Source organism: Hippocampus bargibanti, linkage group LG03, assembly GCF_051943395.1.
Source record: "Hippocampus bargibanti isolate YZ-2025 linkage group LG03, ASM5194339v1, whole genome shotgun sequence".
Lineage (NCBI taxonomy): Eukaryota > Metazoa > Chordata > Actinopteri > Syngnathiformes > Syngnathidae > Hippocampus > Hippocampus bargibanti.
In genome coordinates this window covers 24180167-24203577 of record NC_142736.1, presented here as the reverse complement: position 1 = coordinate 24203577, position 23411 = coordinate 24180167, and the positions used below count along the sequence as shown (strand labels likewise).

The 23411-nt window shown below is 40.0% G+C and overlaps 2 protein-coding genes across 3 annotated transcripts in view; one reads left to right on the top strand and one right to left on the bottom strand.

The window, feature by feature from the left end:
* csmd1a (CUB and Sushi multiple domains 1a) overlaps positions 1-23411 on the top strand; it is a 379749-nt gene that overhangs the window by 17406 nt on the left and 338932 nt on the right. The gene's annotated exons all lie outside the window — the stretch shown is intronic.
* chs1 (chitin synthase 1) overlaps positions 1-23411 on the bottom strand; it is a 110723-nt gene that overhangs the window by 65710 nt on the left and 21602 nt on the right. For both annotated transcript variants that reach the window (XM_088992701.1, XM_088992702.1), the window contains exon 2: positions 6247-6383. The gene's annotated coding sequence lies outside the window, so the exon portion shown is untranslated. The remainder of the gene's footprint in view (positions 1-6246; positions 6384-23411) is intronic.

Below are 23411 nucleotides of genomic sequence, written 5' to 3'. Positions count from 1 at the left end.
ACAATAATGTAGCTTATGAAAGCCTAGTCATAACAAAAAAATTTAAATAGTTTTTCCTCACACTGTCTCCTTCAATTGTGCATTTTATTCTCGTGTGCGATTTTGATACAATAGCGGCAGCATAAGAGGGACAAGGACACATTTTCCGGGAGACCGAGCTGTCTTAACTTCTCAGACGGACAGGCATATTTCGTTGTTCTCTGCAGTGTACAAAGAATATTTGCCTGTCAGTAATGTTATGTGGTGTGTTTATATATGTTGCAGCACTGATTGCTTTCAGATTTTTGTTACTTCTAAAAAACTCTCAATGCAAAACTGCATTGCCTACTGAGGTGAATGAACAAAAACATCACATGAATCCTAATTTGGGCCACAGTGTAAATTACATAAGGGGCCTGGGCTGAACTGTAATCGACAGAATATGTGATTGATCTTTGATGATGATGACAGTCATTTGTTTTACTCAGCACCAACAAAAAAAAAAACAGTTTCTTGAAGAAAGTCTCCAGCCCATTTCTTTTCAGGAAACAGGAGGGAGGCCAGATTTGACACCAATCCTGTGAAAAAGCTGACGTCACTCCACTGACGAAACGGTGAGCTGTTATACAGCTCTCCTCTTTTCCTCTAATTGACATCCACTCATTTTCATGTCCTTTGCATCCGTTATTTTTCATTCTCTCTGAGATTTTCCCTTCCCCCTTTTCCCTCTGACTTTGCCTTTCCTCTCTTCCACTTTTTCCAATTCTTTCCTTCCCTTGCTTTCTCTGTCATTTACTGGCTCACCTTTGAGTCCGCCCCTCACCTTCTCTTCCCCTTGTCGCCCTTTCCTTTCTCACCTTTCCTTTTCCCACTTGTCCTCTGCATCCTTCCTTTTCCTCGCCGCTCGTTGTTTCCCACATGCGAATGTCAGCAGGAATTCGGTGGCATTCACTCTCTGAGCTGTCGTTTCTAAACGATGGCTAAATTTAACTAAATGACTTCCTCCACTCGCATCTGATTTAATGTTCTCCCCCTGCTTTTCCTCTCACTGGGCCTTTCTCTCATGGTCTCATCCTTTTCAGCTGCTCCGTTTTTCTCCTTCCTTCCTCTCTCCTACTCTCACTTCAAATTTTCTCAATTTCGTTCCCAAATAGGCGTGAACTTTATTTACCATCTCACGCCTTTTTCTACAAATGTCTCTTCCCCCGCTATCAGCTGGTTCCCGTGTCGGAATATTTGTCGTGCCGAAGTCTGGGTATTCATTTTGGCCTCCCGTTACAGGCAATTGCATTTGTGTCGGTCCCGTTGATTAGCTTTGATGTCTGTTGTCCTCACTATTGTGCTTTAACTGGAAGTTGTGATGAATTAGAGCGTACACATTTTACCTGGGATTCATGATTGCAAAATGGCATGAGAAGAACAGTGTGGAAAATCATCTGATATTCATCCGATATTCATCCGATATTCATCTGATATTCATCCGATATTCTCGGGAGTCGGAAAAAATATCGATATAACCGGACTATCGATATATCCGATCCTGCGGCATGTAAATTTTCTCCTTGCGTTCATAGAAATAGTATCGTAATAAGCAGTACTATCGATATAACCAATATCGATATAACGAGACTTTACTGTATGTCATTATTCCCCACCAAGCGCTCTGCAGTCCTGCTGAATTATATATGTCACTTATTACATTAACACGTGTGGTCTCTTGGTACATAATGAAGTCACAATCCAATATGTTCCGTTAGAACTGCGTCATTATTTATTTTATTTTTGTGGTTTCTCGTTATTGACACATTTATGATTTCGCCACTAAAATGCTCAAGGCGATATGACGCGTAAAATACATCAGTTTTAAAAGATCCCTTGTGCAGCCCAACACGGCATGAGGAGTACATATACTGCAAGCTACTGCGTTTCTCACCTTTTATGACGTGTTGGGTTGCATCCTACACATCATTACGTGAGTGGGAATTTCATGTCATATCAATGTGTGCATGTTTTTCCTTTGTCGTGGGTCTCCGCCTCCCAAGTAATCTGCCTTACTTTCCCGCTCTAAAGGTATGCCTGTTCGCTCGGTTGAAGTCTCGAAATTGTCCACTAGTCTGAACGCAAGTTTGAAGAGCCAACTAGGATAAGCTTGAGGTTATTTATGACCCTGGATAGGATTAGCGGCTTTGTGTTTCCGTTGCTTTGTTCAGTTTTCATTTGCTTCAATGTAAAATCGTTTTTGGCCCTGGAGAAAAGCTATCGATGTTGGTGACAGCTTCTGAAAGTGGAAGGTACGTTTCAGTCAATAGTAGTTTTGACATTTGGAGAATAATATTTAGTCTTGTTTTTATCAATATAAAAATTTCAATTTGAGCACATCCATGATTTGTCTCGCAGCACTGTAGCAGGAATCATTTTCATTTGTCTTTCAAACAACAGCAGGACATTTGTTCATGATCACTTCCATCAAAAACAAAGCGATTAATAAAAAAAAAAAAAACTCCTAAAAATATTTCTTGTCAGTCCTATTAACTCATTGCCGAATTTATTTGGGAATTTAAAAGCATGACATGGAGCGCCATTCCCAAATTTGTTTGGGTTTTGTTTTTTTCCTGCGGGGGAGAGAGGGGTGCGTTTGAAGCTTCGGTCAGACCTCTGCCAATATTTTCCCTCCCACGAAGGGGACGCATTCATCTTTTGTACACGTGCCCCCAATTTAAATGCAGATAACTCTACAACCAAGTAAGCATGAAATAAACTTATTTTCTGATGAAAGAAGATAGTCTGAGGTTTCTTACGCTGCATTGGATGTTCATGCCTAAAACTCAATATTCTGTAGGTTCTGCTATTTGAGTGAACATTACAAAAATCCTGGCACTGGTGTGGACACATTTTTGCACATCGTCTGTCCGCGTGTGTCGCTGGACCGTGTTCAAATATCTGTTCCTTAATGCTGACACAATTCCTCTTTGTGTGAACAAGAGGCATTTTGACAGCAATAACTGTTCGAAACCTCAAGAGCCCCGCCGCAGTGTTTATTTAGGTAGTTATCGTTTTTCTTTCACTCGTTCCGTTGGTAAAAGTTGGGCGCTACACAGCATACTCGTGTTGTACACATATCATCAAAGCAATTCAACCCCCCCATACACACACACTGACTTCATAGTGATTCTGAACCTCTCGCCACAGAATCAACACCTTTTTTCCCCCCATTAAACAGCACAGCTTTTCTATTCCTCGACAAGACCCAATAAAGACCCGTCTCCCTTACATGAGGCCAGGTTGATAAATGTATCCCTTCCATTGGGGAAATCCAGATTGTCTCACCTGGGAGGCAATTTGCAAAGTCTGTCTTGGCAGCCAATTTGATATCGGCTCAATCTGCTCTGCCTGACTGATCTCTTAATCAAAGTTATTTACGATTCAACTTGATTAGCTATTTAGCTAATTACTACAGTGCATTTTTTAAATGCATCGGATGTCTGTGTTATTGGTTACTTTGGCTGCATATCTGCCATTAGCAGATAAAAATCACACATTCACCTGTTGATGATGACTTAATGTAGCATACATTTTGAAACATCGGAAAACATACACTTTTAAAGATTCAAGTATTAGAGTGTGCCTTGGGTGCACCTGAAGCATGAAATTTGTTCCGTCTTCCAAAATGCTTAACCATCATTCAGTAAAATTGAACGTGGAAATAAACATCCGCACATTAGTGATGTCCAACCACGGAGACTCAAGAGCTGGACGAAATAGAATATGTATGAAAAAATCAACACGCGCGGTTCAACTCGCCTTGTTAGCAAAGTAATCCCCTAAAGTATTTTGCCTCGGTTGAGCTTGGCTTTTGTTGATCGATATTTTGACTTATTTACATCAAATGCCACTTAACGGTCATAATGTTGTTTTAAATGGTAGTTTATAAAATACAACAGAAAGAAGTGTTTGTCTCAATGAAATTGCAGAAGCAAAATAATGGAAATCAATGCATGTGCCAAATGCTCCTGAAAATTCCGGTCATGGGGCAGTCGGCGGGGGACACCCTGAACCGGTTGCCCGCCAATCACAGGGCACATAGAAACGAAGACCGAAACCTGCTCACACTCACACCTGGGGTCAATTCGGAGTGTTCAATCAGCCTGCCACGCATGTTTTTGGAATGTAGGAGGAAACCAGACTACCCAGAGAAAACCCACACAGGCACAAGGAGAACATGCAAACCATCAGAAATCAATTTATCAATTTGGACCTAAACATGAAAATTCGTTCTGGACTAGAATGTGTGATGCACATCAGAGACATTGATTAACTCGGAATGTGCATTGTAATTAATGCCTCCTGAAGAATTGGGTCCGTTGTGTTTAATCGGTTATTGATGAATCATGTCTGATAGCAACTAAGGCAAAGTGAACCTCCTTCCATCTTGAACTGACTTCCAGACCTTGCAGTGCATATATAGATGAAGAATCCCCCTTTTCTTACAAAATATATTGTTCAGGTTCCAAATTCAATCGCAACTTGTGTTCTTATCACATTTTGTCAAGTTTCATTAAACAGAAACTTCACATGAAAAAAAGTAATCGATCCAACTCCCAGCATATGAGGAGACAAGCCCATATGCCACATACCAAACCTCTTTTCTCACAGGACTCGTACTTAAACCTCATTTATTTTATAAACCACAAAAAGCACGATTCAGCAGTGCGGGGGCATCAGAACAAAATTGTTAAATATCTTATTACCGCCTCTTTTTCACCAACAACTTCTTGAAGACACCCCAAGAAGATGGCTATGACAACCTTGTCCACTGAATGTGTGACTCGGAATACAGTTGACCTTGTTCATATCCATTTACCCCTTCCGCCCTCCCATTTACCATCCTCCCTCCTCACGGAGCAACAATGATATAATCGAGAGTGACCTTTGCAATTGCCGACATGACACAAGGGGTCATGATGATTAGTCCACAGTATATCCAAACATCAGCCGCATGTAGTCATGCACCACTGGCGATCATGTCACATCCGCTCCCCCACCCCTGCGGCCTTTTTGCAAGCTGTAACCTCTGTTTATCACTAACACACATGATGTGATCAAGAAGCGGCTGCTGGTGCTTGAGTCAAAACATTTCACAACAGCGATCAAGTTCACAGAGCTGCATTTGCACCGAGTGCTCCATTTCAGGGCAGTTGTCCTCTATAAACGTTGCACTGTAAAATCCCATCTAGAGTACTGTGCCTTTCTGGATCTGCACTAACACATCCGTTCACCTTGTGTGAGTGCCCAAGTCAAATTTATCCAACTGCATTTGTTTACATTTTCATCAACATTAAAGTAACCAATTTCCCGTCTCGCACATTACCAAACACTTGAAACAACTTTGCACGTGCACTCAACGGAAACGTGGGTCAACAACTGTTCTATATATATATGCATCATATTGTAAATGAAATTACTGACAATATGGAAGAAAATAATCAGAAATAAATCTTACAAACATTGATCACTATGATACTGTTTGGTTTGGTCTGAAATGGCTATTTTCCCTGTTGGTTTGAATAACATCAATTACTTGACTTTTCGTCCCTGCAGGCGCGATTATGTTTTCCTTACTTAAGCGTGCACACATCCGTGTGTGTTTTTCTTAATTTGCTGGGAGATAGATGTATGTCTATGCCAGAAGATATCTGACTTGCATTGACCGGGTATAGCCTAGCTCTGGCAGAAATTTCATCTGTATTCAATGTTTGTTCACATCGGAAGAGGCTAATGGGATTCAATGTGTTTTTCCCCTTTTGGTTATACTTATCTAAATATGGCACACATTGGTGATTTCGCTTCAACCATGCGGGCATCAGGCCAACGGGGCATACAGGGCGGAATAGTGACATTGGTGTCAGAATTTGAGTGCTGCATGGTAAAACAATAATATGCAATAATAACAAAAATTGTTGTGGTGACAGTGATGACGTGTCATTTGGAACAATCAGGCCTCCTATTGCCATCATATGTGACCGCAGATGCTTCATACTTTCTATAAACACACTGTCTGTTATCTTCCAAAAGGGTCCAGAGCAAAGAGCTGCCCAGGCTATATTTCTGTCAATGTAAATACAATAAACACAGGATTAATATTTCCACCATTCGTCTTTTTTATTCTCATGGAAAGATAAAAATAAATAAATCAGGAGGCGCTGAACTGGGGTGATATGAGTATTGTCCCGTACACAGCCTCGTTTCATAGGTTTTCGATCAAATTACCTGAGGGCATTGTTGGCATCCTGCAGATCTCAACGAGCCATCATGGTGATGCTTTATCCGGTGAATAGCAGACAATCAGCCCGGTAGTAGATACTGACGGGAGGCCGAAGCTGCTTCAGTGACTCGATGCCTGTGGCCTGAGGAAAAGAAAAATGCCAGCAAAAAGGATTTGGTCAGCTTTCTTCAAATGGATTGCACATCATGTCACGGTGCGATCATTTTATGGTAGTCAGTCCATCGAAGTATAAATAGAAAATGAGAAAAAACACATGCCGCAATTTTATTTTCACCTCTTGTACCTGTACTTTATGATTAGTTCAACAAAGATTAATTCAGGATATAATTATGAGTTAGAGTCTTCAGGCATGATAAGGGTAAAAACACATCTTTCTACTTATTAAAAGCATGAAATCATGCAATGCCTTGGGAAGGAATGAAACAGAAATGTACAAGTTGTGCCACAGTAAGTGTTTTCATGGACGGAGCTGAACTTTTCATGAATGGTGGTTTGAATGTTTCGTTATTTTATTCTTATTCTATAGATATTTTTGGGACAAAAATTTTCAACTAAACAGTCCATTTTGCCAGACTTTCTTAAAGATGTTAATATTCAACTCTTTGATTGAAAAAATCTCTTGAAGAGCACTTTTTCCATTCTTATCAAGGTCTATTTTACTCTCTGGACTTCCATACAGCGATTTGAGCTGCAATCGTCTGCATTCTCAAAGCAATTTTTAAAACACATTGTAAAATTTGCAGAGCATCACACATAACGGCCACGATTAAAACATTTTTGAATTTTTCATTATATTTTGTTTTTGACTTTTGTTTCATTTTACTTCATTTTAATTGCTTTTTACTGCAGGTTTGTTTCCTTTGATTCATTTTGACTTTGTTTTCTCAACACAGGATGTCTTTGTCGTTAGTTTTTCAAACACCCTCTGGAGGCTGAAATATCTAAATGCGCCAGCACGTTGACAGAAAATACTTCAACATCATTTCTTGACAGGGTATATCTCCTGGAGCATGTTGCATGAAAGTGACAGTAATTGTTTCACAAATATTATTTGGAAACATCCAACAGCTTTCAGACATGTTATATGCTGGTCTGCCATATCGTCTAGCAACCGGTTCAGGCTGTCCTCCGCCTGCTGTCTTTGGGGACCAGTCGGAGGATGAAAAGCCATTTAAACTCACAATCATACTTAAGGACAATTTAGAATGTTCTCTTAACTGGCCATGTATGTTTTTGGAATGTGGGAGGAAACAGCAGTGCCCAGAGAAAACCCACGCAGGCACGGGGCACATTAAAACTGGTTTCTATTAAATGACTGCAATAATAGCTTCATACTTATCGCCTGTTATACGTTGTAATCTTTCTCCTCTCTTCCCCCACAATTCACCTTAGCAAGAGATTTACTGACTAACTACTTATCTCCTCAGTGACATTAATTTTGAAAAGTGACATGCCACAAATCAGGCTTTTTTTCAAATATTAAGAAAATAACAACCAAGCAGCCTTAATTCATATCCCGTATAACATGATAGCCTAAAAAACAGAAATAACCGGTTTCTTCAAACTGTCATTTTTCTTGAATAGCAATTATCTGTCTTGACATTTAACCAACCATACTGCTGCTCACAAATTTACTCACTTTCAACCAGAATGTAGCCCTTTGTCAAAATCTCAACATATGAACTACAGTAAAGTCTCGTTATATCGATATCGGTTATATCGATAGTACCGCTTATTACGATACTGTTTTCATTTCCCTTGCACATTTCTAGTCTTTTTATGTATAATTAGTACCGTTTAGTACGATACCCGGTTATTATGATAATCCGGTTATTACGGTGCTCCTTTTCATCCCCCGCCGGCCATTTTTGTTGTTTATATCGATATATTCGTCGCGCCATTGGTCAACTTGGTCACGTGTCTTGTTACGTGAGCCGCCATCGGTCGCGCCATTGGTCGACTTGGTCACATGAGCCGCCATCGGTCGCGCTATTGGTCGACTTGGCCGTGTGACTTTGTCACGTGACACGCCATCGGTCGCGCCATTGGTCAACTTGGTCACGTGTCTTGGTCACGTGTCACGCCATCAGTCGCGCCATTGGTCGACTTGGTCAGGTGATTTGGTTACGTGCCCAGCACCCGTGTAGCAGAGCCATTTTCATTTTCAGACGCTAGCTCGTGTGTAGCAGATGAGATTGAAGTGTTTGTGTTAAAAGGTAAAAATGGGAAGCAGAAGAAGATTGATGACTTTTTTAAATTGTATACATTATACAGTAAGATGTAAGCGTTGCAGTTTCCCTGTTGTGTTATGTACATGCCCACTGTACTGTATATGAATGCAATCGTTTTTTTGCAACGTTTCTTGTTTTGTCTGCTGAAGCGCGATGATTTTGAAAATTATTAACATTCCATACTGTGTATTAAAGGACAGCCGATGTCACTTATTATTCAAATGCAAATAAAAATGACTTCACGCCAAGACGTCTTGCATTGCTTGTGAATCCAAACAATGGCTTCAGATTCGGATAATATGCTTTCTTGTTACACATCCAGTTATGAATATGTTTCAAATACACTGTAGTTCTGAAGATTAAAGCATACATGTTTACAATCATTAAAGAATTATATGTGCCATTTTGAGGCAACATTGGGGGAACATCTCTGACCCAAAAAAAAGGGAGCTAATGGCCAGCTCCGTTTCTTATATGGCGCTTGGCTGCCCTCTTTTGGCGGCTTTTGTTTAATGCAGTTCGGCGCAGGATCGGATATATCGATAGTCCCGGTTATATCGATATTTTTTCGGACTCCCTTGAATATCGATATAACGAGACTTTACTGTAACTGTATTCCTCAATAGTCTTTTGTTGTTAAAAACGGGTACCCACTTTTTCTCCTTAGGCATATTTTCACCCTCTCGAAATCTATTGAACAAACTGGCCAAAAACTTCACAGCAACCTCACATTCATACATGCACAGGTTTGTCATGCCTTTCCAATTTGCATTCTTTTTGGTCCCTTTCTCTCTATATCATGACAGCTGACTATGTTGCACATTTTATTCATGTGTGGCGACCCTTTTACCACCTGGTAAGGATATGAAGTGAATGAGCGAGTCACGTATAGTGATTGACAATTTTCTTAGGTTGAGTTGACTCGAAGATTTGGGTTGTGAGCTACTGAGAGTAAATGTAGTTGAAAGTTGGGAAGTAAAAAAAAAAATGCATGAATGGCCTGCTAGTTATCATAATCCTGAATGGCAAAAGCTGTGATTGATTGTGAGTGATCAAATTCTAAAATGTCTCACTGCCACTTGCATATTTTCATAAAAGCAAAGTTTTGCAGGATACATATTTGTTTCCTTTTTTTCCATAAATGAAAATAGTTTCGGGTTTCTTAACCGAGTGGCTTTAGAATCCTTTTGTGAACAACCTGCTACCCAAGGATTTTAGAGCCTAATTGACATGATCTTGTATTTAGGGGGTGGTACTATCGCCTGCCTAGTATCCAAATACTGAAACCAATCAAATAAAAGATGATGTCTATTTTCTGGTCCTTACAGTTGACATTTTCCGTTCTAAAACATCAAGTTCATATATATTACATCTTCTTCACATGACAAAAAATTCACTGCCGGTTAGAGGATGCGGTCGAGTCCAAACTTTTGCTACAGAAGCTTATATGTTCACGTGTGTCATACTGAGCTTCTCCGTGCAGAGCTTCCATAAGTGAGGCATTAAGTAGGCTGGAGAATTAAGACAACACAGTCAGTGTCCACCCAGAACAGCAGCCTATGCTGCCTGATATCTGACGGCAGATGGAGCAGATCTAAAAGCGAAATTGTTCCTGGATCCAATTTGACTTTTAATGCCGGGAAGTAGTTTTCAAAAGTTGACCAAGTGCATTAACATGCCACTGCTATTTATGCAAAGGCCTTTTTAGATGCTTGAAGGAATTATATTGTGTAATGAGTAGAGCATAATACATAGTGCAATGTGAATTATTGCGAAATCACCAAATAAGAGACAAATATGCAAGAAATTGCCTGAACATATATCAGCAACACATCCCTCATTGATGGACGGGTAGATGAATACACTCAAAGGAGTTTTAATCCCCTCAGCCTCACCCTTGATGCATCTGAAATGCTGACTCAGTGTTTGTTCCCCAACAGCACTTTGAGTGTTCTCCCTGGTATGTTTGATCCATATATATCAACATACACATTTGATAAGAGCACATTTAAAGTGACTCAGATACAAGCAGTACAAATGCAGACAGCTTTCATGGTAATCTAATCCCAACTTTATTTTTTTATGACCATTTCCTCCCCAGTAGTCATTTTGACACAGTTAAATTGAGCAGAATTGTTCGCAAAATAATCCATGAAACACATCTAATGCCACACAACCTGGTAAATGGGTAGTTTTGAGGCACCGTTACCCCTACAAAAAATACATCCTTTATTTCAAACAACCCATTTGCACTGTTTTCCAACAATAGCTTTTGTGTCGAGTTTAAGGTGACTGTGATTTTTCTCTTTGCCATCACTTCAATTGTGGAATCACAAAACAGCAGGAATATTGGCCGAACTTGCTCAACTTTAACAGGTTTTCAACTGCCGGTGTTTCACACTGTCCAAGAACATCTCGTGGAGTAAAATGTTTTAATTCTGACTATGAATTCTGACTATGATGTTAGTCCACCTTTTTCAAACTGTTCTTCAAGTCGAGCTGTGCAATTAGTCGGAATTCTATTACAATGGTGATTGTTCAATGATTAGACAAGAGAGTAGCAGAGTTTCAATGAATTTCAGCTAGCCTATTTTTTTCTCTACATTTAAACATTTTCTTGATTAGTGAATAATCTTGATTTCAGTTAGTACTGATTATTTTTTTCCTAATCAAGCATGCCTACCTTCAGGTAGTTGCCTTCAATGCCTTCTTTCAATCTGAATTGGCCATTTAGCCAATGCTGGACTGTTGGTTGTAATATGTTAACTACCGACATACAGTAAATATAAAATGCACTCTCATCTAATGAGGCAATTAAACCCCTTGAAAAACGACAAATCGGTTCTCTTATAGCGTGTCAGGAAATGTGAACTTGTACTACAAACGACTGGGGGCACAATTAAAGACAACATCCAAATTGAGGAAACATATTTAGGCAAGGGTACTAATGAGAATTTAGTAGGGAAGGTTACAATTACAAGAAAAGCATTATACTCCATTCATAATTGGACAATTATCCAGCTAAATGTCCCAAAAATGACAACTTCTACAATCATAGGACACCGACTGACATGCTGCACTGAAAACTAAGTGATGAGTCATCTCGATGACAAATCATCGCAGAAAGAAGCTTAATGCAAACACAATGGGGCGTGTATTGTGTCTGCCAGACTACGATCTGCTTGTCTTTTAAGCAAATGAGCAAATTAGAGGGCGAAAGAGAAAATGGAAGGAGAGCTCATGTCTGGGGCTCGCAAGGCCGGGGCTCTCAGACAGTTTAATCAATAACTGCAGCTCCATCAAAGAGTGTCTGGCAGGCCAAAGACATTGAAATGTTCAGCTCTAACCGCCTTACCCCTCGGAGTGACTTGACACCCCGGGACATGGTGAGGACGATGAGGGCGGCAGGGATGGATTGAATGATGGGGAGGGCACCAGGGAATGAGGGAATCACAAGATAATGAAGCAGCAGGAAGATGGAAGCAATAATAATGAGGAGGGGGGGGGGGGGTTCCCCCGATAGATGTTGGATATATTTCTTCTTCTGTGCCATTGTGTCGCATAGGAAAATGCATTAAAAAATGATGTGGCTTGAAAGACAGCTGCTGCTGCTTGACTACACAAATCTGTGTGTGCGCGCTCATGCTGCACTACGATTACAACTTCACATACGGATGCTGTAAGCACGAACCAGAATATAAAACATTAATTTCTTGTCTTTTTCAATGAAGCATATCTAACAAGTGCTCCAAACAAATACAAATGTTGATGCTGATAATGATGTGTGCATTTGGCGCTTTTGTTATCAGAATTGCAGCTGCTCAGTCGTTTAATTTTCAGCATCTCTATCAATAACTGTCCGGAACAGAGAGTTCTACCCGCCTTCCCGGAGGGGATTCTGATTAGCCTTTGAAATCTGTGCGGCGTAAAAGTTTCATTTTTAATCTATAGGGTGGGGTGTACATCTAAAAAATATCTTTGACCTTGGAAAGGAAATCATCTTGAGCAATTTTTTTGTCGGATGCAAATACAGCCTCTCATTGCTGCCGTTTTGGCTTAACATTGTGTGATACAAGGACTGTATTGTGGCAGGCAACTCAATTCGGTTCACTTTGTAGCATTTTTGCAGAGAGTTAAGAGTGCTTTAAAAAGCGGCTTCAAGTTGTTTAAATCCGTTTCTAGTTGAAGTTGACTGCCAAACTAAACATGATGAACTTTGTGTTGTCATATTATTTGTTGTTTAGTTTTTTTTGTTCTTTTGACTTCAAGACGGCACCGCGAGAGTGGCTGCATTTCCAGCAGTTATGTATTTAGTTTTTCTACTTTCATTCCTTTCATAAATTTGCTGCTGTGAAATGTAAATTTCTCCACTGCGAGACTATTAAAGGCAAATCCAATCCAATTCCAATCCAACATAACAGAAGTGGGGAGCAGCTTCCCGACTGATTCATATTTATTGAGTTCTGTTCTGCCACGTGTCTAACCTCAATCTTCATTAACCTACTGCAAGGCCACACAATTAATTGAATTTCAATTGCATCGTGATTATGGCTGTCACAAATAAATGAACTCGATATTAACATTTAAAACGCAAACTCTGCACCATATTTTGCCAAGCTCTTCCCCAACCCGTAATCAGTCAATCATCGGGTTACGGACATTTGTTCTGATGCCGAAATAACATCTTTTAGTATATTTTCTAAAATATTAATATTAATGTTACTTTCAACATTTCATTTTGCACTGGAAATTGCTTACAAAGCTACTGTTTAACCCTTTCATGCACCCAGGAATCTGATAACATAAGTTTCCCACTGCAGTCCAAGAAAGGGTTAAAAAGAGTGTTGTAAAAATCTCTATGTACTGTATTTTCCAGTGTATAAGACAAACCCAAAAGCCTTGATTTTCTTCCAAAAATGACCTGCGCCTTATATGCAGGGGCACCTTATACCACAGCAGATCTCGCAACTACTCTCAGCAGCCACGGACTCCATTTCCCCTGTAGAAGAAGTCGTGTGTAACCTGAGCCTCTACTAGCGCCTTATAATTGGATTTTCCTTTATTAGTCTCGCAGTGGAGAAATTTACATAATGTGGTGCACCTTATATTTGAAAAACATTTATATACTTTTATATTATATTTTGATTTTTTTTTTTCATTCATTGAAGGTGCGCCCTATACTACGGTGAGCCTTACGGATGGAAAAAGTTTTAAAATACACCATTCATTGGGGGTGCGTCTTATACTCCGGTGCACCTTATACACCAGAAAATATAGTAAATTTTTCCTACCTCTAACATGAACATTGGGGACTACAAATAGCAATTACAATATTGATCAAAATAATCAGAATTATTGTTTGTCCATTTTGACTCATGCAACCTGAACCCATTTCACGATGTGCGGTGTACCACTTTGAGTGTATACAGGTTGTGTAACTCCCTGAGCTCTTTGCGCATGCAGGTTGTTGTCGTCTGAGAAACGTGCGAAGGAACGCTCTGAGCACTTTTAATTCTTTCAGTTTCCTTCTTTCTGCGCCAATGAGAGCTTGTAACTGCCTCGCTGAGCCACTGAGGAATATTCCATGCACAAGTGTAATGATGGCTTTGTTTAAAAAAAAAAAGTGTGCATCTTGTTTTGAGGTGTGTGTGTGTGTATGTGCACTTCTATGTAGATGAATTATGTTGCTGATGCATCTTGTATAACGTATAACATATAACATATGTTACTTGAAAAGAAAATGAGCAAAGGAACCGGACAACAGTGCTGTATGATAAATATACACAAGTTGGAAGCAATAAGTAGTGAATAAGAAATGGTGGTGGACAAAAAAAAAAAAAAAACAGATTCACATCAATGATACCTTACAGAGATTTGGATCAAAGCTATTGGCAGGATCCTACAACGGAAGAGCAAGCACACCCAGGAAGCCAATTTGAAAATAACATTAAAATCAGGGTTTCAAATATTCCATATAGGAAATAACATTAAGCACACCGAAAGTCATAGATACTGAAGATGGGATGTGAGATGCTGTCCAAAAAAAAGTCGTCTCAAATGCAATTTAGCACCTTTGGGACGAGCCAATATGGGTTCTTGCTGGTACCTCGACCGGGTTTTAGTCCTTGATGAATAATCTATTATTGCTCATTTTACATTCAGATCCCATGCATTTATCACAGCTAAATTAGGTTTTATGTTTGCACTTATAATCTCATCTCATCTCATTTTACGTACCGCTTATTCCTTATTAAGGTTGCGGGGGTTCCTGTCTTCGGGCAGGAGGCGGGGGACACCCTGAATTGGTTGCCAGCCAATCGCAGAGCACACAAAAACATACAACAGTCACTCTCACACTCACACCTACGGACAATTTGGAGTGGTCAATCTGCCTGCCATGCATGTTTTTGGAGTGTGGGAGGAAACCGGATGACCCGGAGAAAACCCACGCGGGTCCGGGGAGAACATGCAAACTCCACACAGGGAGGCCGGACCGGGAGTTTGCACTTATAATGTCATACATTATTGGTTCTATGACTCAAAATAGTATTATTTGTATTTTCATAATACAGTACAGTACAAAAAATATTTATTCTGCATTATGAAGTACAGTTTCAGTGTTTTTAGAAAGTCACAAATGGTCGCCGACCGATATGATCTTACCGATGACCTGCGGCCATACTGATTACTGCGTATAAAAATGAGCTGAGTGAGTTTTAGTCTCCCTTCCGCAGCTGCTATTACTTTTTCGACTTCCAGGTATGATTTTTACCTTTTAAATAACCACCGGTGTTCCTCTTGTCAATTTGCTGGATATGTTGGCAGAGACGGGAAAGTCATGGTGGGAGAACAAAACGCGGTCAAACACAAAAGGGTCTTTTTTTTTTTAAAGGGCTGGTTGGTATAAGACAGAAAGAGAGGCAGACGAGTGAAGTGCTGGGAAGCCACATAAAAACAGACACTCACTGATGCACAATCTGACAGCGCCTTGACATGAAAGAAGATGTGAGTGAATAAAAGAGAATATTAAACGAATTGTAAGCATGCTCTTTTAGGCTTTCTCACTCGCTCACTCCACACATGTGCACGCACACATGCACATTGACCCTGTAGTCTGTGTTCATGAACACTGAAGGCAGATCCCACTGTACATGTTGGATGTTAAAATAATACGTGAAGCATTAGGACAAAAAAAATCACCTGAAAAAGTGGAGGACAACCTTACTGCACATGAGGCAAGGAAAGGCAAAAATATAAAAAGGAAAATTCACTTACCTCTTGAGGCAATGCAGATAGGGAAAAGGTTTGCTGTAGGGAGTGGTGACTGAAACCGTGTTAGTAAGCAAATTTGGTCAAAAATATTTGTTGAAAACATTTGAGAATTGTTTGGACAATATACTGGTTTTGAGCACAACAGGAAATAGTTTAGTGCACTTAAAAGCGCAAATGTGACTGGTGCTTGGGCCCTGACAGAACATATTTCAAATTTGACAACAGTTCCATTGATTAGCAGTCCTGATTCTCAAGATCCTCGGCAGAATAAATCGACATGGCAACACAATGTAAAGAAAATCTCACTGGGCAAAACTAACTAACTAACTAACTAACTAACTAACTAACTAACTAACTAACTAACTAACTAACTTATTTTCCGGTGTATAAGGCGCACTGGAATATAAGGCACATCCCCAAGGAATGGTGTATTTTTAAACTTTTCCCATATATATGTGTCCTTGAGAGCTTTGAAAGGCGCTGTAAATGTAATGTATAATTATTATTATATAAGGCGCACCGGAGTATAAAGTTCACCTTCAATGAATGAAAAAACAATTCTAAATATAATATATAAATATAAGGCGCTACAATAGAGGCTGGGGTTACACACTACTTCTTCTACAGTGGGAAATTGAATTGGTGGCTGCTGACAGTAGTTGCGAGAGCTGTTGTGGCTCAATATGACTTCATATATAAGGCTCACCTGCACATAAAAGGCGCAGAGTTATCTTTTGAAGAAAATGAATGATTTTGGGTGCGCCTTATACACCAGAAAATATGTCTAATAAATAAATTAATTAAATAAAATAAATAAATACAATTCAAAAGAATCGCACATTCATAGAAGACGGTAAGATGGAAGTAGACTTTCACCCACTGCAGGATAAAAAAATAGAATCATGTCCCACTCAGAAATGAAGGGAATAGATTGATGTGATTCAATGAATACAATTCCATGACAATTTCGTATGAAAATGCTGGCTAGTGCTTCAGATGGAATTTCGCCCAACCATGAAGGCTGATGTAAATAGCTGCTTAAATTAATCATCACAGCATTATTGTAAAATGTCACGGTTGAAATAAACACACACACAGTAATGATATCTTGCCCTGTTATTCTGCTTTTGCTCCAGGTAATATAGTCTACTCTACCGTCTCCAGTTGATTTAAAAGATGTCTCCACAACATAGCCAAGAGCTACAATGCAGAGATATAAATTCCAAACGCAAGAGATCCTCATTGTCATCTATTGTTAATTGGAAGCCTGTCTCCTTCCAACAGGTGCCATATGTCAATGTGATGCAGTTTTCGTAGGTTCGAGCGCTCATCCCGTCCCCTCAAATTCACATGACATGAGCAGCATTAGATTTTGCGAAACTGTACATGCCAATGACAGCCACTTAGCTCATATTTGAATGTGACCAACCGAGCGAGCCCCAGGATGGATGCCCATGTAGAGCATAATGTTTAATCGGCAATCATGTCACTTGGGTCTGACTAGACACTACATTTCCACCTTAAAAACAGTCATATTTCTCATGAAAATGTGCTGCCGGGCTAGCCAAATGCATCTGGATGCATTTTGGTTCATTAGACTACTTAGAAAAGGAAAATGAGCAGAGACAGTCCCATTTGGCAAATGCAAATAGGTCTGCCACAGATGCCGGGGCTAAAGGTGAGAAGAGGAAGTGGAAAAAAAGAGGAGGATAGACGATGGCAGGCTGGTCTGATTCCATTTCTTTGAGATGTTGTTGGAGAATTGAAAAGGCAAGCGGAGGCAAATGAGAGATGCTTTTCTTCAAATTTGCATTTCGCGAAAACGCTCTAATGAGGCGCACGCAAATACGTATGGAGTACCTGCGCTCATTAGAGTAGATGTTTTTATTGAAACGCCGAGGCTGAGAGCTACAACACCTTGCTCAAGGCAACACCCAATAAACAACAACAAAAACGTAAGTACAATGTTCCCTTTACACCCGTATGAGTGCATGCGCAAATATTCTCAGGCAGAATCAGTGTCTGAAACTCATGCCGAAAAGTTAGCGGACACCCTAGTCACAATTTGAAAGACAATAAGACTACTAATGGCATAAAAAACATTGGTGCGCAAGTATAAATGTTTTTTTTTTTATTAAGGAAGTACCTACCACAAATGCTCCCTTGCTTGTGGTTTGTCGTCATGGTGTACAATGCAATGTTTGCGTTGTGTTGTCTGCTCAAAGCCACGTGGACTCCTGTTTCTAAGCGGCTTTCAAAACTCTAAAGTGCACTTTTCAGTCATGGTGTAGTCCGAAGCACCATTAACCAAATTCAAAATTTGCATGCACATTTTGAATTGCATACTCGGCACCGGCAGCCAATCAGAAGCCTGTTTCGTGCTTCAGACTATACCATGACTGAAAAGTGTACTTGAGAGTTTTGAAAATCGCTGAGAAAGAGGAGTCCATGTGTCAACCCCAGTGCCAGGGTTTTGGTCATTTTCATACAAATTGCAGAACTCACTGAATATTGAGTTTTATGACAACATAAACATTCAATGCAGCGTTAGAAACCTTAGAGTCTCTTCTTTCATCAGAAAAAAGTTCGTAAATGATATGGGTCTGGAGTTATAATAGCTTGAAATGAGGGCAGCTGTACAAAATACAATACAATACATACATATGGATTTATTGTATATAGTGCTTTAACAACAGCCGAAGCTGGAACAAAGCGCTAACATGGACAAAAGGAAAATGCTGACCCCTTGTGGAAGGGAAAAAAACATTGCCAGAAGTCTGACCAGCGCTTTATCGGCACCTCTGCAAAAAAAACAAAACTCGAACAAATTCGGAATGGCGCTCCATGTCACACTTTTCCATTCCAGAATGAATTCAGGAATGGCAGCGAATGAGTTCAGGATCAGGGTGACTGATGCAAAACATTTGCTTTTGTGGCCCCTTAAAATGATATGGTGAGCTAATTTTAGCTCCTAGTCTCAATTTGGCAACTTTGCTTTACATAGAACATTTGAACACAAAAGTGCAGCAGCACTTGTAGACAGGCAATATACAAATACAATGGACAGATGCTAATCGCAAGTGATAAGGACTATAAGGATAAGGAAGTGATAAGGACATCTTCAGTTATTTCTGTAGGGAATGCTGATTTGAGATACACGTGTATTGAGTTGTGATTGTGGTCACTGAACTATTTCAGCTCAGATTTCCAGCCATCACAATGTACTATTTGACTTCTCATTGAAAGTGATCACTTTGACATGTACTGCCTTCCCTTTTGGAGCTTTTATTCAATTGTATTCTTTATCTACTCACAAATAATGCTGACATGCATTTGCTCAGGGTTATCAAACCAGATATACCGCAACTTTATGACAGTCATGGACTTCAACACGCACGGCACGGTTATTCTAAACTGCATACTAACAAGTTGCTCCCCGCCATGCAAGCACGCTGATGGTACGCTTCAGGCTGCTGTTCGTGTTCACAGAACAGAACCAACGTGTCAGAAGTCATTATGGGACCAAATGTCCCAAACTCACCCACACACATGCGTTAGATTATTGACAGAAAAAGATTAAATTGAGCCAAAGAGGTGACGCTTTGTGGTTTCCTTTCTGTTCTTCAAATTTCTTCTCTTCTCGCTTCACACCTTCTCTCACACTCATTTTCACTCATCTATTTCCGTCTCTCAGCTTGGCTCAACTCATTTGAATAAAGACAAGTTGTCATTCCGTGAATGCAACGGAAAACAACTGCAGAAAAGTCAAATGTGCTGTCAGACATACGGCAGGTTCATGTATACGCTTGCTAATTGGCTGTGACTGAATCAAAAATGTTTGATCCGAATCGATTATCAGTATCACACTGGTTTATGCCAGTTTCATATGGCTGGATATGTCCCCCACAAGCACGTTCTCCTCCAGCCCTCTTGTGATGTACTCCAATGAAGCAAAAAATGTCAACTCGCATTTTTCACACATTAGATTATATCTGATGGAAAAAAACACCAACATCGAACTCTGAAAGTTATGGTATCTCCTGACTGGATGTACACCAAGCTTCATTTTAGATAGAAAATAACACAACATATTGAAGTATTATTAAATATAAGCGTGAAAAATGACAAATACTGCACATGAAAGTTTAGTCATTTGTCATTGTCTGTGAAGCAATGCGGAAATCGGTTTGCGTTCGGCAAAAATGTCAAACACACAAAAGAACATGAGAATTCTCAATGAGGATATAGAGTCAAAAGTCACTGGACCTTCAAGCATGTTTTTATTATTATTATTATTATTATTATTGGCGTGGAGGTACTTACACAATTCCCTTGCACTCTTAAATATATATCAAAATAGTTTTGCCTTCATCGAGTAAAGGCGTTCCGGATTTGAGAGCCCTTTTGTGAACTGTAAACTTTTTTCCCCTATGCAATCATTGCCTCAAAAAGCAATACCCTCAATAATTTGGTGAGATGAGAAGAAGGAGGCTTTGCAAATGACATGAAATGCACCCGAGATTCTTACTTGACTACAAGCACTTCTTCATTCATCGTGTAATGAAAATGTACATAAGTCTACATACAATACAAAAAGGCCTCATTAATGCTGCAAAGCAGAAACCATTCATTCACCTGGAACGTTTTCTCCTTTTCCCCACATCACCTCTGCCCCACAGCAAGCAGATCCATTCATCAACCCTCCTTTGCTGTGTTTTGCCACTCAGGGTCAGGCTGGGGTACCAGTGTCCGTCTCAACGTCTGCCCCGGTAACGTGGTAATCTGTACAGCAGTGACACTAATGTTAACCGCTATGAGGAATTCACAAGTGCCATAGACCGACCCTGCAGTGAAACCAAATAAATTACAAGCGAGCCACTAACAAGATTCTTAGAATATTCCACAGACCCGGATTTTACCGTGCGCTTCCCTTGTCTGGTCCGACGACAACAGTGAGCGCATGCCCCCTGTGATTTCATCAAGAGAAACAAGCTCTCGCAGCATGACACACGTCTGTGCTCAAACAAACAATTACACCTACAGACCCAGACTCGCACTTGCAACACTTGTGCCCGCTCGGTGGTCTATTTATTCATATGACGGTGGATCCACATTATAGGTTTCGCTGACAGAATGTTGCACAATCTAGCGCCGCACTACTATGGAGTGTAGACCACCCATCGTAGTCTTTGTGACCATACATAACTCAACAGAAATGATTTATCGGCTTCCTGTTTGTGCATAATTTAAGACCCAGTGGTTGCAAAAAATAAATAAATACATTTAAAAAATAGCCCACTGTCCTGCTTCATGCACAATATCTCATCTGATGAAAAATGTCATTGCATTTTACCCTAATTAAAACCAAAAAAGATTACTTTTACAAATGTATTTGGTGGGACACAACATTGTCACTAAACAGGCTGTATTTTGTCTATTTGCCACGCATACAACGCTGTGCTCTAAAACTGTTACCCAAGCTCATTGTGATTAACAGCCGCACGTGGCCTCAGAAGACTTTGGTACCGCATTCCTACAACATCCTCGCAAATCACATCAGACATGCCAAATATTTCTAAAGGTTCATGTCTGTCCAATGTTTTTCCTTGATGCATGTGCCCTTCTCGCTCTCGCATCACAACACCATTCTCTTAATTTGACTTTTTATGACTTTATTTATTTATTGATTGCTTTTCAAGCACGGTTCTAATATTCATGCATTGCCATGAATCAAGTGGCAAATTAAAATGAGGCACCTTTTGAAAGATTGGATGATGTTGCAAAGTGTGTCCCTTGATTTCCCAATGAATAATGCATGCATTTTAATGATGACTTTCACAAAGAAAGAGGTTGTTATATCTATGAAGAGTACACTTTGGTGCTGATCCAATTTAGAACTATTTAACCTTGGCAGAAGTCTGCACTTTACTTTTACATTTTCCCAACTGGAACCAATCATGAGCCTTTAGAGGTCACAAACATTGCTTGTTTTGGTGATTATCCCATGAGGTCGTGGTGAATTGCAATGAGAAATGACATTGGTTATGTGCTGGTGAGGGTGCAGTGTGGCCTCACCGCACTTTCATGGCAGCAGGGTTACAGTGTTGCACTCAGGTCAAAAGCATATGCAAAAACATGAGTTCATGCATTCCATGAGCATGAACGGAGATTATGTATTTATTTTGCATTTCCCATTGCGGCGACAACTGATAACGTGCAAAAGCAAATTGGGGTGAAAGTGGTTGGGAATGATGAATTGGATGAGAAGGAGGAATGGGAAATGACAGCAGAAAAGGCAAAAAGAGGTTGGTTTGTCTCCCCCCCCAAAAAAAAAACAACAAACAAACAAGCGCTTAGAGGAATAGAGCGTAGAGGAATCAAGAGAGCAGTGGAGAAGAGCCAGACAAGTAGGAAAGCTATGATTGACTTCAAGGATGGGGGCACTGAGAAACTGAAGTTGAAGCAGATGAAGGCAAGATGGAAGGGCTGAAACCTGCGAGTTGAATGGCAATGTGAGCGAGTGGCAAACGGAAGGAGAGATGCACCATGAGAAAAGACAGTTAAGGAGATTCCAGAGAGGGGGATGCAGCGAGGGTCAAAAGGAAGGAATATCAAATGAGAAGGATGACAGTGACGGACAAGAGCACTCACAAAATGAAGAAGGCGACGTGCTCAGGTTGCGCTGAATAATAAAGCTAGGGGTCTGTCGTTATTCATGATGGTAACTTAAGCAACTTTTCCAATTTGAGATCAACACTGCAACATTTCGTCATATCAAGGAACCAGAATCATTTCTTCCCATGGACTGCAAATGATTAATAACCTAAATTACACCCAGCAATTTACAAAACAAGCCATCATTTTGTAAATTCATTTTGGAACTTCTAGATTGACTTGGATTCCATTTAAAAAAGAGACGGCATTACTGGTTCCTTGATAAAACTTGAACGGTGCTTAATATGTGCAATACATGACAGCAATTAGCTCCTTTGTTTGTTCATTTGTTTGCTTGTTGTCAACGTTGCATTTTGGATCAATGGGAGTGCACTTGTGAGCGGAATATATGCTTAGAAAGCCCAGTTTACTATTTGTCCTATATCAAATCCAAATGACATCCATCATAAAACAAAACCATAAACTTTAAATATTACTAAAATCAGAGGTCTGAGTTTTACATTTTTCATTCAGGCGGTCTTAAATACATTTGTATCCAAGTGACTCAACCTATCCACCCCCCAACCGTATCATTGCAAAAATATAAAAGGCACTACCGAAATTAAGCCCGTCTAATGCTGGACATTCACAAAAGCAAAAGAAAAACGACAAACACTAGTTATCCTCTATTGTTTACAGCGTTGAATGCACGGCTGGATTATGTCGAGTCTGAATGCCGTCGCCCTTGTTATATTACACCTGGAGCTATTCCCATCCTGCCTATGTGGGCAAGCCAAATGATTGATCGGTCATTGATCGGTTAAACCTGCTCAAACCCACGTGCGCTTTGAATTGCTACTTGTGCAAATGTACATGGTGCATTGTGTGAAACGTGGCATGTATGAAACAAAAGATTGATGGATGGAGTCATCAGTGCAGATAATGGGTGACTCTATCAAGAGGTGAGAGACGTGGACATCGGACGGGAGGCG